We start from the raw sequence: 17,648 nt of genomic DNA, 5'->3' as shown, positions 1-17,648 counted from the left end.
AATGGCAAACAGAAACTGCTCTCTTTCCCCCACGTGAAACCTCTGACAAAGCATTGAAATCTTAAATTAAATGCGAACAGTTGAATCAATCCCTCCTCCCGCGTATGGCATGGGCCACGGTTTAGCCTTTCTTAGCAAATCAATTTCTTCATCCTATGGGGTCTCTCCTTGTTCTCCCTCTACGTGGAACATGAAACAAATAGCAAAGTCACGTGGTTGAAGGGAGCATTAGAAACCCCAACCAAATGCAAAATGGCGATTGCAGTCTCTTTCGCATGCTTCTTCCTTTGCCCAGAATGGTGAGGGACAAGGTTAAAACAAGTTCAAAACCAAATGCATGATCGAAAGGCATTGAAAGCTTCAAGAAAAATGGCAAGGCGCTATTAAAACTCAAAAAAAGTGCAGTCCCAAGCTTAAGGAAATATCCCACATTGGCTGGGGAGCAGATATTTTTAATATTTATAACCAAAGCTCCACACAACCACAGTGTCAAAGCCTTGGAGGCTTTTGATGGATGGTGTTGGTTGGGCACCCAAGTGGACCCCACGCGTGTGGGCATGCTTCCCGAGGCAATCAAGGAGATTGACAAGTGGCACCAAGTGGACTGTATGTAGGCACGGATCCTGAGGTAGATGAATTTTGTAGAGAAAGAGCAGATTAACTAGTGAGAAGGTTGTCGAAGATCTACGGTGCGCGTGGATTCGTGAAGGGAAGATGCACGCCGAATACCCTTCGTGAAATAGCGAAAATCATGTGCGAAAATCGAAGGTTAAAGAGTGAGCAAGTTCAGATGATCCAACAGCTCGCGTGACTTCGTGACCCGAAGATGCAAGCTCGTTAGCCATTGCGAAATGGTGAAAGATAGGTGGCGGGTCCAGGTGGAAAGATAGCTCGCAGAGCTCACTGAGGTGGCGACGATGTGGCCGACAAATAAGTAGACAGGTGGCGCACATGAGGCAGTGAGGTGGTGGATGGATGAGGTGTCATCTGAGGTGGCACCAAGTGGACCCCATTAGTGAATCAGAGGATGTCACATGGCAAGGCGTCAAGAGCCAAAAATTGGTAAAAATCAAAGTTAAATATATAGTTGAAAACTATAGAGAAAATCCAAAAATTTAAATGATGTGCATATGTTGAGGTTTAATTCGCCCAGAGGCTTATTTTTGGCCAAAATAGCAAGTATCATATATCACCGAAAAGCTCTCAGAAAGAGGAATGCAGATGTGAAGTTTGTTTTAACAAATATTGGATATTTCAAGAGCAGTTTCCATGGGAAAGAAAAGAGGAAATGAAATTCAGTTGGAAAAAGAGACACTTGGCAAATTCTGATGAATTCTAATATTTTTCCCTCTTCTTATTCCCATTTCTTCTCATTTGTAAAGGATCTCAAGAATTTTGTAAAAAAACTCTGGCAAAATATATTTAGGGCCTTTTTCTGATTCTTAGGAGATCACTCTGAGTTATATGTAAAATTTGATGATGGATATCAATATATAGATCAGATCATTTTGAGCTCACATTTATGTTGTCTTCTTGCATGCATTTATTGATTTACTGTGTTCTTCTAAATAATCAAGGGTTATTTGATTGGATGGGGATTGCAAGGCAATCTTACAGATGTATTCTAGGTTTTTCTCTCAAGTGGAGGAATTAAATATACGTAGAACCCCTCTGTTAGTGAATCAATAGTGTTTTCTACTTGAATTTGATGAACAAGTTTAGCATAAAGGAAAAACTTACATATATGTCAAGCATATATTAAGTTAATGAAGTTGAAGTGATAGAATGTATTGAAGTGTCCAAATTCAGAATTCTTGTATAGCTTAGGTGACTCTGAAGCCCGGGATAAGGCACTAGTATAGTTTTTCTAGGTTCCATAACCTTCTTGGTGATCAAATAAAAAATGATTACAAGTATTTCTTTCATGTTCAGTTATGTTCAAAGTGATAAGGTTTGCAAAATGTTGGCATTGGTCTTCTCTATAAAGTCTTCAATCATAGTTGTGAAAAGTAATCACAAAGGGTAAACCCACCTAATCTAAGTGAAAGCTTGGAGTGTAGAAGGTTTTTGTATAAACCTTGTTATATGTTGTCTTTTGTTTCGGTTTCCTATTGTTTCTCTCCATAAGTAGCAGAGGCTTTGAGAATTCTTGCAAAGAGAATAAGGAAATCAAAATTTGAGACTAACATTGTGACTTAAACAATCAAGAATGGGTTGAACCTAGTCAATGAGAAATTATATGAAAAGTTATCACACTCAATAATGTAACCTAGGGTTCTAGGGATAAATCATGTATAATCTCCAAACAGGCCAAAGAACATAAATAACTAATTCAAGAGCCAAAAATAATCAAACCACCTAATTAGATAAACCCAACACTTCTACAACTCTATGCCCAACAACATTATCTAATTTTCTCACATTTGTGATACATGAGCAAAATTTAGTGTGATTAGATCATATCATGACAACATTACAACTTTGTATGACAACTTTTGACAATATTTTCAGCAACACTACAAACAATAATCTTGCTTTATGGTGAATAGTCCTTCAATTCTACATTAATGATAAACTTTGACATTTCTGGCATTTCTTGCCTAGCATTACGCTCTCCCTTTGTTATGTAACCCTTCCTGCATCTCTCCCTCTTTCTTGCATTCCCCTCTCTACTACATATCTCCCACTTTGACATCAATGATAAAGGTAAATATAAAACTCTTATTTTCAAGGATTTTAAATTAAATGATGGTATGCTTCCCCTTGACAGATGCTCTACCTTGAACATTTAGAGGGAAGAAAGAGTTATCACTCCTAGCTTGTGCCTAAGTGTTAGAATTGTGTGAATATTTTCATTGATGTCAAATCTGGTTATCCAATTTGGATCAAAGGGTGTATGTGTATGATGTTGGAGAAGCAGTTTTTTGTATTACAGTTTTGGCATTGTAGTTCTTGGTATTGCTAGAAGATAGTAATGTATGAGATGTGAAGCAATAAGGTATAGATCTACTAGAGTCATTTCCAAAAGATCCTCATCTCTGGAATCCTAAGTTATGCTTATTTTTGGTTCGCATTTTGTCCCGATATCAGTTGTGTGAGATCTAGTATCATTTGCATCAATTATGTTAGTTATATTGGCTGTATCTATTCTGGCATCTGTATAATGTATGATATATGTATCTTAGAGTTAGGAGTTGTTGTGCTTGGTGTTTTGTGCTTATGGGTCCATATCTATGGGTCTGATAGACCCCTATTATATTCCGATAATTAAGGTGTATGCATTGGTAAATAAAATGTGTTAAGGAAGCATGTGGAGATGTTGCAAAGCCTGACTTAGTTACCATTTTTCTTGGTTCATGCTTGATTGGATAATGTGTTGATCTGAGCAGCATATTACTTGTGCTTGGCTGACATATTATCCCTGTGTATAAGCTCTTTTGATATATATGTGTGTAGACGTATAAAAATGACCATATTCCTAAATGAATATTTTATGTTCATTTCTCTATTTAATTAAATCCAATTTAATTAAATTATCCACATTCCTCTATTTAATTAAATAAGTTACTCAATTTATTTAAATTAAATTCACTATACCCATTTAATGAATAAATCATTTTATTCAATTAAATCCCCTATTCACTTTTAATTAAATTCAAATTTAATTAAATAGTTATCCCAAATTGAATAAATTTAATTTATTTAATTTCCCAAACTTCAACCAAATTGAATGAAATTATTTAATTTCAATTAAATCCTATTATCCCTCCATCCACTTGCAAAATCCCAAACCCCTTTCTAATCCCTTCTAGAATCTTCTAATCACTTCTAATTAACCTAACCCCTCCTCTAAACTTTGTCACATCCCTAAGCAAAGGGAAGTCACTTCTCAAAGCCTCAAAGTCTTTGATAACCATTAAAGGCTTTCAACCTTCAACCACTATAAGTCTCAAAGTCTTTGATAACCTTTGAAAGCTTCCAACCTTCAACCACTTAATCCACAAAGTCTCCAATAACCATTAATGGTTAACTCAAACCCTCCTATATGGTTAAAACATTTGTTTTGACTCAACCTCTACCCAACCCAAGGGTCTCATCAGGTCTTTAATGCTTTGACCATGATTATCTCTTAATCATTTGCACAAAGGTTTATCCTTGGATTAACTCCTACTCCAGTGGGTAATCCTAACTTAGACTTGACCCTTAGCCTTTAGATAACCATGAGGTCTTCTCAGGCCTTTAATGCCTCCAACCTCTTCTCTCAACCCAACCCTATGTTGACACTTGTCACCATTTCATTGGTGTCAATTGTGCACATGTATCCCCTACTTTCAAACCTGGCCCTTGATTAAACCATTCAATCTTGACCATCCATTGCCCTGTTTGTGCTATAAATAGAGCCCTCATTCCTCCATTCTTAACAATCATCTTTCAAATTTGAAGCATCACACTTATGCTCAAATTCTTTCAAAGCTCTCATTTCATATATGTTCCCCATTTAGCCTCTTTTAGATCATAAATTAGACTAATATGCATGCTTAGATTAATTTCTTTATCATTTTAGTTCAATTATAGACTAAATATAGTATGCTAGGATAGTATCCATACTAATCTTGTCATCTTATCATTTAGATTATTGCATTTTAGCATCATACATAGCTTACAACACATCTAATACCAAAATCAATTAAAAGCATCTCTCGTTCTCATATTTGCCATCCCTAAACCATTTTGCTCAATGATCTGAGAGCAAAAACGTTGGTTTGAGGGACATTGTGAGATAGAGAACCATGGGACCCTCCTTGGGAAGCTGAGTAACACTACGTTACTCCATAGCTTGCATCAAGAAGTCCTGTGTGTGTGTGTGGACTAGTATTCTAACATATTTTCATATATTAAGTTTTATTCGCCCACTTTTCCCGCATACATTTCTGGCGCCCACTGTGGGGCACGACCCCAAATAACAAATCAAATTTTCAAATTAATGTCTTTTGCAGATCCGTGGGAAACAGGAATCAGCGCATCGAAAACATACAGTAGCGCATCCGACTAACAGTCTAGCGCTTCTAGCCTACTGTTTAGCGCGTGGGCTCTCTGTTTTAGCGCGTGAAGTCCATTTCTTAGTGCATGATTCTGTTTAACAAATTTTTCCTGTAGGTCTCGACACAAGCAAAACACAGAGTAGCGCATCGAGCTGACAGATTAGCGCATCCAAACTCCATTTTAGCGCTTGTAATACATAATCCAGCGCTTTGAACTCAAACATTAGCGCATCAGATTTAAAATTTCCTTGCAGAACTGTTCACAGAAAAAAAGACAAACACAGAGTAGCGCTTCCCACACCCAAATTAGCGCATCCAGAGAACAGAGTAGCGCGTCTACCATAAAGTTTAGCGCATCGCACATATATTGTAGCGCGTACAGTTTGTTCTGTAGCGCATCAAAAACAAATAAAAAATAAAAAATTATTGTAACCGAATTAAAATTTAAGACTTGTAGAAGTCCTCCAGAATCACCTGACATTTTATCTTTTTGTTTGTTTGCAGGGTTCTAACGGTTTCTTGCAGGTAGAGCGAGGAATTTTATTTTTACAAACAACAAAAAAAAAAAAAAAAAAAACGATTTCTTTTGTTGACCTCCAAAACGAAAAATTTGCTTTGTTGACCATTTCCATTTTTCTAGATCAGCAAATCTTTCTTTAAGATTAAAAAGAACATCATGTTTTTTTGTGGAGCAACATCTCTACATAGGTTAGCAAATCACTGAATTGGAGGTTTAAAATGTAAGGAAGTTAAGTAGCGGAAACAACTTCCTACACTAACCTTGAGAGGAGGGTAATGCAAAACTTTTTCAGATCATTACAACAGTTACAGAAAATAGAAATAGATATAATAACATTCATACCACAACACAGTGATTTACGTGGGGAAAACCCTTTCGGGAGAAAAACCCCACCCTCCAAAAGCAGCTCAATATTTTATTCAGCAATCAAAAATAGATTACAACATACTTGCAGAGCAAGCTCTTCGCAGGAGTACCACTAATCAGAGATTCAGAGGCAACTCAATAGCCATGAGACTTTTACACACAACCTCTATCTCACACACCTCATAAATAGGAGATACAATACAAGAAACCGTCAAACGGTATTACAAAACCATGGGCTAAAACCACCCAATAAGGTGTAGCCGACCTTATCTCCCGTCTATGACATGTTAAAGCACACATCAACACGTGTTGCTCCCTTTTATAGCTCATTTATGTATCCGATACAAATGATTTTTCCTATTTCAGGAGTACAAACTTCCGGAGGCCATAACTTGAGAACCGGGTGTCCGATTGACGAACCGTTTAAAGCGCCGGAAAGCTCGCGAAGTGCTCTATCACCTCGTAACCCGCTTCACCGGTTACGGCCACTTTTCGGGGCATTTCGGAGCTTCTAAAGTCCCCAAATTTAAGTTTAAACATTTTATTGCACCCCTCCAAGACGAAAACTTTAATATCTTCAAAACTAGCTGTGACCTTGCGACGCAACTTTACTGGAATGCTTATCTAGCCAACCAGAAGCTTCAGGGAGAGTTTCGCACCATTTCGTGCTCAAATGAAAACTTACTATAAATAGTAACCTCACATAAATGCAAGGTTGAGACACCATTTTTCCAACATAAAAAGAACAATTGATTGCTCTGTCTCGAAAGTGGTAGGAATATGCTCTCCTCTTAACTGGGTGATCAAAAATCCAGACCACTCTTACTGCTTTCAGTTATTTCAAAGTATATACATCCTTTAGCAGACCTGCCTTCCCGAGGAGTTGCAATCAACTCTTAAAGTCGTTTATGGCCGGTGTGAAGGAAACGACCTAAGTGGGGAACGACTTTGACGCCAAGAATTCCAACCCACTATAATCAAATGTGGAAAGTGACGAAAGTCCTTTTCAATGGTTGCGCGCAGTGATTAGCCTTCCCCTAGTATCCTCGAGATACGTAAAGCCTTTGTTCTAAAAGTTGGGAAGCCTCCTGAGGGAGTTTATCACTGACGACCGAACGGGAAGCCTGATTACAAACCATAGAATTAGAAACTTTGAGCTGAGTCAGTAACCAAACATTATAACATCATAGTGCAAGGGTGGGGAAGAATCCGCCCCCAAGATTACTCACCATATATCTCCTAAGATAACTACTCAATTGTGAAGCAATTCACTTTGGGTTAACTTCTGGCAAAAGGCAAAAAAACAGGCGGCCCCTTGGGGGTGACACGGCTGTTTGAGCTGACGGAGTATCGAGACTAGTGGGCTAGGATGTTATTGATGACCCTTGGATAAAGAGTCTTTCTGAAGTATCTTACTTGTATCTAAACTTGTTAAAACATTGGGGATTTGAACACATCCTCGCAAGAATATACACTTTCTGTTAGATTAAGCAAAATGATTGTACTTTGTGTGCCGTGCTTACATTTGTTATTTCAGAAAATCATCCATCACACTTGAAAATTTCTCAACAAAATTCAAAATCCACAAAACAATCTCCTAAACAGAAAAATCAGGGTAGTCTAGCGCATAAGAGCAACATCTTAGCGCGTGGAACACTTCTATTAGCGCATCCAAACATCAAATTAGCGCATGCAGTTAAAACAGTAGCGTTTCAATCCTGAGGTAAACCAGTATACAATCCTTTACCACATCCACAACACAGTCTAGCGCGTCTTAGCGACCTCTTACACGTAGGAATAAAAAATTAGCGCACAAAACAAAACAGTCAACGCGTAGCAAACCCAGTGTAGCGCATAATTTTTCAAAAATTTGCAGACAACAATTTTCAACAGTCCTATTTTAGCGCGTGACCGCCACATCCTAGCGCGTAGCATACATACATTAGCACATCTACTCCAAAAACTAGCGCGTGTCAGGCCCAGTGTAGCGCGTAACTTTTTTTAAAAATTCAACAGCAACTTTCAACAGACCTAACTTTAGTGTGTGAAAGAAACAACTTAGCGCGTAGAAATCATATTATAGCGCATATTCTCCAATAGTTAGCGCATTTAAAGCCCAGTCTAGCGCGTATATTTTTCATAGTCAAAACAAAAAAATTTCAAAATCTAAATTTTAGCGCGTATCTCGAGGCAGATTAGTGCATGTGCTCTTTCCTTTAGCGCATCAAAGCAATTAAGTAGTGCATCTAATCTCTGTTTTAGCGCGTGATTAAAAGCCGAAAAACAGAAAGTTGAAACTGAGAATTTTTGAAAATTTCAAAAACATTTTAAAAGACTTTTTCATCAAAAATTCATCTTTTTTTCAAACCAGAGTGACAAAAACAAAACTTTGAAAACTTTTCTCAAGTTAAATTTGTGTCAAACAAAGTTGTCAGAATCTGAAACGAATCGCACAATAGAGGACGTCTCTCCTATCATAATCCGAAAAATTTTCATCATCAGTCTCAATCAAATCCTTTAACATCTTACGGATTTTTATCTCACAAACACTTGTCTAGAAATTCTCCAATCGTCAAATCTAGTTTCCAGATCGGGAAGCTTTTATCCATATCATTTGACACACTTTATCGTGAAGGGGCAACCTTCATTCTGATAAAGTAAGATTTGAAATTTCCAAAATAAGAATCAACTGAATCCAAACCAATCCAAGGAAATCATTGATCACTCTTGCATGACTGATCCCCTTATTCTGAGAAGAAAGAACCTTAATCGTAACATCACGTTGAAGAAACAACAACCTAGCTTTTCCAAATTCATCAAGCGAAATAAGTTTTTATACATCAATCGTCAACTCTTCAAATCTCATCGGGTATTTCTTCATCACGTCAAACGTTATATCCAAAACAAATCTAGCGAATTTGACAAGGAACCCCTGAAAACAAGAGCATATTGTCAAAAGTCTGCTTTTAATCAAAAGATAAACCGAGGTGGGAAAATCAATCCAGCATTCTTACCCGACGAGTGCATCACATATAACACATCTCGACTAGAACCACCAACGCCCGAACGACACATCGAAGAGGCTTTTGTTCCTTTCATCACTGAAAGCTTCTACTAAAATGCCTGTTACTCGCTCTCAACGAGACAAACAAAGCGAGGCACATGCAGAATCAAGTATAAATCGAAGATTATCAAATCCTTTTGAAGTTCCACCCGTAGAAGAACCTGAAATTACCGAAACCCTTCTTAGAGAATGTCAAGTAAATCCCATCTTCCAAAAACTTGTCGAAAAGCTCATAGAAAATGACAAGGAAAAATATTTGTTGATGCTCACAAGCAAGGGCGTTAAACTTCCGGAAGATTTCGACCCAAATCTTTTTCAAACCGAATCCCGGCAATATGCATCTCAAGAACAAAACTGAGAAGAAGAAACTCACATACCTGAACAACATAACTTTGAACAACACATTCCAGAACAACGCATACCAGAAATGCGTATACCTGAACTAGAAACACCAGAGCAACATATACCATTTACCACTCCCTTTCAGCTGAGAACCAATACAAGGGAAGAACTTTTTCCTCGGCAAGACAATGCACCCTTGATTGCTCTTACTCAACAAATGCAAATGTTACAAAGGCAAATACAGGATATGCAACAAGGGACAACAGTGTGGTACTCTTTAAATGAAATCTGTCCTTATCCATTTGACAGAAGCTTGAACATGGTGCCTTTTCCTCCAAACTCAGACATTCCCAAATTTGATAAATATGATGGGAAAGGTGATCCTCGGGATCATGTTCGATAATTTTGCACCATGAGTCTTGAATTTGCTCATGATGACACTTATCTAATGAGGTTGTTCCCAAGAAGCCTGGGAGGACAAACAATGGAATGGTTATCCAAGATTACACCACCTGTCAGATCATTTGATGAATTGGTTAACAAATTCATCACCCACTATTCTTACAACATCCAACATGCCATAACCATGCTAGATGTTTGCAACACCAAACAAAAGAACAATGAAACATTCATGTTGTTCCTTCAGCGTTGGCAACGCATGGTATCCAGATATCCTTGCGATATTCCTGAAAAGGAGAAAATGGAAATCTTCATTGATAACTTAAATGGCGAGATGAGTTACAGACTCAAACTTCAATGCATACCATCCTTTGCCAAATTGATTGAAAATGGCATTCATGTAGAGGAAGCTTGTGTCAAAAAGGGAACACTCAAATTCTACAAGGAAGGAACAAATTCATCAAACTACAATAACCAAAACAACACCAACTTTGACAAATCTAGATTTTGGACTTGAAACAAAAACGAAAGCAACAATGAACCACATGATCCTAAATCGAAACAACCAGTGCTTGCATTATCTGGAAATCCTCAAAACACGAAAAATGCTAAAAATGCTACTCCCAGTGCTAATACGTATACGCAAAACACTGATCAAGGACAAATCAACACCAACAACACCAACGATAATCGAGGCAAAAACATGAATCCAGGACCTAACAACAATCCACGCAACAATACAAACAATTTCCAAAAGCGTATCTTCACGGCACTGGGACAATCACTAGAATCCGCATTCAGAGAACTTTTGGCAAACAAGGTTCTTTCTTTACCACCATTCAACAATTATGAACCCCCAGTCAAACCACCTTGGTGGAATGATTCACACTATTGTGATTTCCATCGCAACAAGGGTCATAGAACAAACGAGTGCATGAGATTGAAACACATAATCCAGGACATGATTGATCGAGGTGACTTAACGGTGGATGGTCTCAAAACAAATAATGATCACGAAGCCTTCAAAAATCCTCTCCCAAATTACAACAAAGATGGAGCATCAACTTCAAATGATACACGCGGAGCTCGTATTAATCACATTTACGATAACACTATCAATCATATATCAGCTGAAGATCATCAAGTAAATGTCATCACCATCCGAGATCAGCGTGATCATGAATCTGTCAATGTAACAACCCGCACTCAGAAATATGTCTTGAAGGGACATACTGCACCTACAACTACCACACCTAAAATCCAATATGACTTGGTTAACCAACTACGCAAGACTCCAGCTCAGATATCTATCCTGGAATTATTAAAACTATCACCCAAGCATAAAGACATATTGGAGGAAGCATTATTGGAAACAAATGTACCTCAAAATCTAGATATAGACAGATTTCAAGCCATGGTCGCTCATATGACAGAATCTCATAACCTCACCTTCTAAGAGCATGACAATACCTCATTGAGTCATCCGCATAATACCCCTCTCCATATTGAAGTCATTGTTTGCAAACACTAAGTCAAGAGAGTCCTAATAGATGGAGGAGCCGACCTTAATATCTGTACTTTAAAGCTTATCCGTGCATTAGGCTTCTCAGAAGAATCTATTGATCCTTGCAAAAAGATTACCATAAAAGCATATGATGATGAGGAAAGGTCCTCTAAAGGCACAGTCATATTACCTATTCAAGTAGGTCCAGTACAAAAGGATACTATTTGTCAAGTCTTAGATATTGATCTAACCTACAATATTTTGTTAGGACGACCCTGGATACATGAAATGCAAGCAGTCCCTTCTACATATCACCAGTGTGTCAAGTTTCCTTATGATGGACAAGAAATCTCCATATCTGCTGATCATAATCCATTTCAACATTGCAATGCAATGGGGGCAGCCCAGGATAGTTTGGTTCCTCATAATAGAGAAAAGCAGCAATCTTCAACATCAGATCCATATACAGTAAAATCCAACTCCTTATGGGGAGACTTCAAGCAGAAAATGCAAATCAAAGACCAAGGCATGGGAGAATACTCTTTGGAGCCTTTATGTTTGGCAAAATTGCCCACCTCACCTAGATCGCATGGTTTGCCTACTACATCAACACAACTGGCTACTCAACCCATCACTAAATTTGATGGTACTTTCATCCAATTGGGTACTCTAGCACATGAATCCGAAGACAAAGATATTCTTAGCTGGTTATACAAAGATGAAGAAGAAAATCATAGAGCAGCTGCTCTGGACATTGTTCTACCAACACACATGTATGGAAAAGGCTACTTAATCATGAAGCAAATGGGATATGACGGTAAAGGACCCATTGGCAAACGCAAAGAGGGAGTTACTGAACCTATCGATCTTCCTTCACAACCTAGCAGAAACAAAGCAGGATTGGGTTCTAAACTCACGTTCCTATTAAAGCGGCTGCCTCACCTACCTATCAAACCTCAATGGAAGGAAAAGAAGAAGTACAAAGAAGAATCCTGGCAGGAAGCACTTTTTGAATCAGCAGAAACAATCCGCAAGGCACGGGAACGTCAAGATCAGAAGTTACATCAGGAAAAACTTCTAAGTCATAAGAAGGCCCTATTTGCAGCAGTAGCTCATATTCAAACACCAATATCTCAAGAACAAATCAGGACATCTTCAAATATCGTTATTCCTCCCCGAAGAAGCACAGTCTATGAACAAATCCAGCAAGTAGAAGATGGATCTGATACAGAATCAACCCAAAATATCAAAATAGTATCTATCATCAAAGATTTATTTTCACCGTACAACACACCTGTTTATAGCACAGATAGAATCTGGGATGATGCCTATGAAACAGATTCCAATGAATATGAATGGGGTACCTGCTCTGATGCTACTACTGATATCCTGGATGATACTGATTCTATATCCCTTTCTCCGGAAGAACATAACGTAGAGGATAGACCTCTTGAATTTGGACCACAACATATCTATGACGCTCCGGAAAGTGAACAGAAACATTATGAACAAATCTATGTGGAAGACGATACCATCGAGGACCTCGACGCAATCCTAAATTTCTTTAAACCAAAAACCCAGCACGATGCAAAGTCTATCCTAACACTTACGGTAGCCGAACTTGATCCACCCAACAATTCCTTACCACTTGTCTTTCCTGACCTCATCGACTGGGACGAACCTGAAACAAGTGATATACCTATTTTCCCAGATGATGCATCTATTGTCCATTACCTATGTACCATAAATCCGGAAACAGGCTCTACCAGTGAACGAAATAATGATATCTGTCAATCAGGGAGTGCCAAGTCTCTCAATCGCAAAAATGCATCAAATAACGAATCTAATGCTGAAAACCAGTCAATGGCAGCTCTAGATCATAAAAAAGTAAAAATAAAGGACGCATCGGAGGGTGAAAACCTTTTTAAGGCACCTAACGATGGGAGACTTGACACCCTTCCTGAGCACTTTCATGAGCGATCGCCCATATTGATTGAGCCTACTCAATCAATCAACATTGGTACCACAGAAGCCGCTAGAAACATACACCTTGCAAAATCTCTAACAGAAGAAGAAAGATCAGCATTCATCATTTTCTTTAAAAGACAGCAAATCAACTTTGCTTGGTCATATGCTGATATGCCTGGAGTAGATCCACACTTAATCATGCATCACTTATCCATTTCTTCAGGAGTTAAGCCAGTTAAGCAAAAGCTACGGAAGATGAATCCACAAGTGGCACTCATGGTCAAAACTGAACTAAAAAAATTATTAGACGTTGGATTCATCCGACCCATTGACTATGCAGAGTGGATATCCAATATCGTTCCAGTATCAAAACCGGATGGTAGTATCAGAATATGCACTGACTTCAAAGACGTCAACAAAGCTTGTCTCAAAGATGACTTTCCTCTGCCAAGTATCGACATAATTGTAGATCTCACAGTAGGCCATGCAATGCTCTCACTAATGGATGGTTTCTCAGGCTATAACCAAATCAAGATCGCTCCTGAAGATCAAGATAAAACAGCATTCACCTGTCCTTGGGGGACGTACTATTGGAATGTCATGCCTTTTGGCTTAAAAAATGCAGGAGCCACTTATCAAAGAGCAATGACAACCATATTCCATGATATGATGCACACATTTATGGAAGACTATGTGGATGATTTACTAGCAAAATCCTTCACCAGAGCTGAACATCTCGGCATCCTAACAAAGATCTTTGATCGATTGCAAAAATTCCAAGTCCGACTCAACCCTAAGAAGTGTGTCTTCGGGGTTACATCAAGCAAGTTACTAGGCTACATAGTATCAGCTAAAGGTATTGAAGTTGATCCAGCAAAGGTACAAGCCATCATGGACATGCCACCACCAAAGAATATCAGTCAACTTAGATCTCTACAAGGATGACTTCAATCAATCAAGCGATTCATTGCTCAACTAGCAGATAAAAGTCTGCCATTTAACCACTTGCTACACAAAAATGTACCATTCAGATGGGAGACTAAGTGTGCAGAATCTTTTTACCAAATTAAACAATACCTGATGAATCCACCGGTTCTAGTACCACCAGTTGTCGGAAAGCCTCTTATACTATATATCTCAACAACAGATATTTCATTAGGGGCACTATTGGCACAAGAAGATCAACAAGGAAAGGAACGCACCATATACTACATCAGTAGAACATTGAATGGCTATGAGCTCAACTATACATTCATTGAAAAAGCTTGCCTAACAGTAGTCTTTACATCTCAGAAATTCTGACATTATATGCTAGCACACACCATAAAGCTAGTGGCAAAAATTGATCCTCTCAAATTGTAGACACCCAAAAATGGTCAAACGCTTGCGAGGTCATACTTTAACATTTGCGCATTGCCTCATTTTAGGTTTTTGCGTCGCATTAACATTTCTCCTATGTCACGCACTTGGTTTTTATCATTTGCGAGCATCGAGTCATTCTTCTACATTCTTCAATCATCTCGTCCTCGAATTTGGTCTTGTCGACAACATTATCCAGTCATGATTTTGATCGATTTTATCTTGTTGCATCAATGTGCGTGCTAATTTGTCATCATTTTGGACATTGTCAATCCTAATTAGGGTTTTGTCCTCTTTTCAATCTTGTCATCATGCGATCGATTTGTCATCGGTCGTGGTCATTGTTCGATCTTGTCATTTTGCGATCGATTTGTCATCGATCGTGGTCATTATCAATCTTGTCGTCGTGCAATCCATATTGTCATCGATCCTTGTCCTCTTGTCAATCTTGTCATTTTGCGATCATATTGTCATCAATCGATTATTGTCTGTCTTAATTATGTCAATTTGGATCAATTTGTCATTGTTCCTCGTCGATTGGCGCATTTAATCAAATCATTTATCACATTGGTCATTTATCAATCCAAAATCAAATCAAATCGAGTCAATTATCTTTTAAGACCTAATTCGTCTTCCAGGGTTTTGTGATTTAATCATTTAACCTTGTGTGTCATTTCTTCCTCTAGGATTAAATAATTTATTTATTTATCCTAGGTCTTCGTGTCGCAATTAAATGTTTCATTTAATTGGCTAATTAATTATTCTTCTCTTTATGAGTTAATTAATAAATGAAAAATTATTAATTAATTTCCCAATCTTTCATCAATTATTCCTCTTATCATAAATTAATTAATAAATGAAAAAAGTATTAATTAATTTATCTAATTTTCCTAATTTCCTAAATTCTAATTCCTAATTTCCACCTTTTTTCTAATTTTCCAATTCAAATTCCACCTAATTAACTTGTCTCTAGTTCTCCCTATTTTTGTGCTTCATGTGTCATACTCTTGACATAGAAATTTGTCATAGAGTCTTGTCTTGACATAGCAATTTGTCATAGAGTCTTGTCTTGACATAGCAATTTGTCATAGAACTTGTCTTGACATGGAAATTTGTCATAAAATCTGTCATAAAATTGTCACAAGCCTCTTTGCATAGCAACATGTCATAACTTTGCTATTATTGATTTGAATTTCTATTCGAATCTCTTTCATGCTAATTTGCTCATTTCTTCAATTCTTCTATAAATTGGATGAATTTCTTCAATCAAATCCCTTGAATCCTTCGAATCCTTGATCTTAATTTCTATCTAACTATAGAATTTATGATTCTAGTACTCTTGATCTTTTCATCAATCTTGCTTTCAATTGTATGTGCACTTGTAAGTGAGATCCACAAACCCATTGAAGAGGAAAGAACAACAATGGAGCCGCATGGAAGGAGTGTTCAATTCTGCATTTGGTTTGTATAATCTTTCATTTTGAATGCTTTGTTTTCATATCTCTATTGAGTGTGCTTAGGATTAGATTCATTGCAATGTATGTTTGGGATTGAGCTAATAATGAATAATATGTCCTTTTATATACTTGTTTTGATGATTCCTAATTCCTATGCTACACAAATATCTACTCAACAAAGCTGCTCTTACAGGCCGATTGGATAAATGGGTCATGATTCTTAGTGAATTCGACATCCAATACACAGAAAGATGAGCTATCAAAGGACAAGCAATTGCAGATCAGTTGGCCGAAGCACCGCTACCAGGCAAACAAACCATGGAGGTTGAATTTCCAGACAAGGATGTACTCGCTCTTTCTACTAAACAATGGACCCTATACTTTGACGGATCCTATACTCAACATGGTTCAGGTGTCGGCATTCTATTCATCATTCCTGAAGGACACACTATGCCAAAATCATACAGACTTATGTTTCCATGCACAAATAATGTGGCTGAATATGAAGCACTAGTCATAGGCATCCAAATGGTCGTAGAATGGAAAATCACAGAGTTAAAAGTCTATGGAGACTCACAACTGGTCATTAATCAAATTAATAACAACTATCAGACAAAGGACGACAAGCTCCTACCTTACAAACGAATGGTGGATGACTTCAAACAGTATTTTGTGCACATCACCTTCGAGCAAATACCAAGGTTGAACAACAAAGCATCCGATGCAATGGCTACAATCGCTTCACTACTACAAATTCCTGAACAACAAAGTCGTTATGAGTTCCTGGTAGAGCAACTGTTCTCCCCCGCCTATGACCACTCTGAATCCCATGTTATCTATGCCTTGACTGGTTCCGATTCTCCGCTATATGGACCAATATACGACTACCTCAAGCATAATATCTTACCCATTGACCAATCCCATAACCAAAAACGTAACTTTATCCGACAAGCTGCCCGTTACACCCTTACCGCTGATACTCTATATCATCGAGGTATCAATGGTACTCTTCTTCGTTGTCTTGATCGTAATGATTCTGATTTGGCTTTACACGAGCTTCATGAAGGTATTTGTGGCACACATTCAAGTGGCACTACTCTTGCTAAAAAGCTTCTAAGGATGGGATACTACTGGCCTACAATGGAGAAAGATTCATATCACTTTTCCAAGAAATGTCCTAAATGCCAAATCCATGGTAATCTGATACATGCACCAGCATAGGAACTATAGCCCTTTACAACATCATGGCCCTTTTGTCAGTGGGGACTGGACCTAGTTGGCAAAATTCATCCATCCTCTTCAAATGGACACAAGTTCATTATAACAGCAACAAAATACTTTACCAAATGGATCGAAGCAGTTCCCATGACCACAGTGACCGGGAAACAAATTGCCTCTTTTATCCTAAATTATCTGATCTGCAGATATGGTATTCCAAGTTCAATCGTCACAGATAATGGACGGCCCTTCAAAAATCAAGATGTCCAAGAACTATGTGAAAAATTCGAAATCCAACATCGGTTTTCTACACCATACTACCCACAGGGAAATGGTCAAGCAGAAGCATCTAACAAGACAATCCTAAAAATCCTCAAGAAAACAGTGAATGATGCAGGCAAAGATTGGC

This window comes from Cryptomeria japonica, chromosome 3, assembly GCF_030272615.1.
Source record: "Cryptomeria japonica chromosome 3, Sugi_1.0, whole genome shotgun sequence".
Classification (NCBI taxonomy): Eukaryota; Viridiplantae; Streptophyta; class Pinopsida; order Cupressales; family Cupressaceae; genus Cryptomeria; species Cryptomeria japonica.
The sequence above is the reverse complement of the archived record's forward strand: the minus strand, read 5'-3'. Positions refer to the sequence as shown.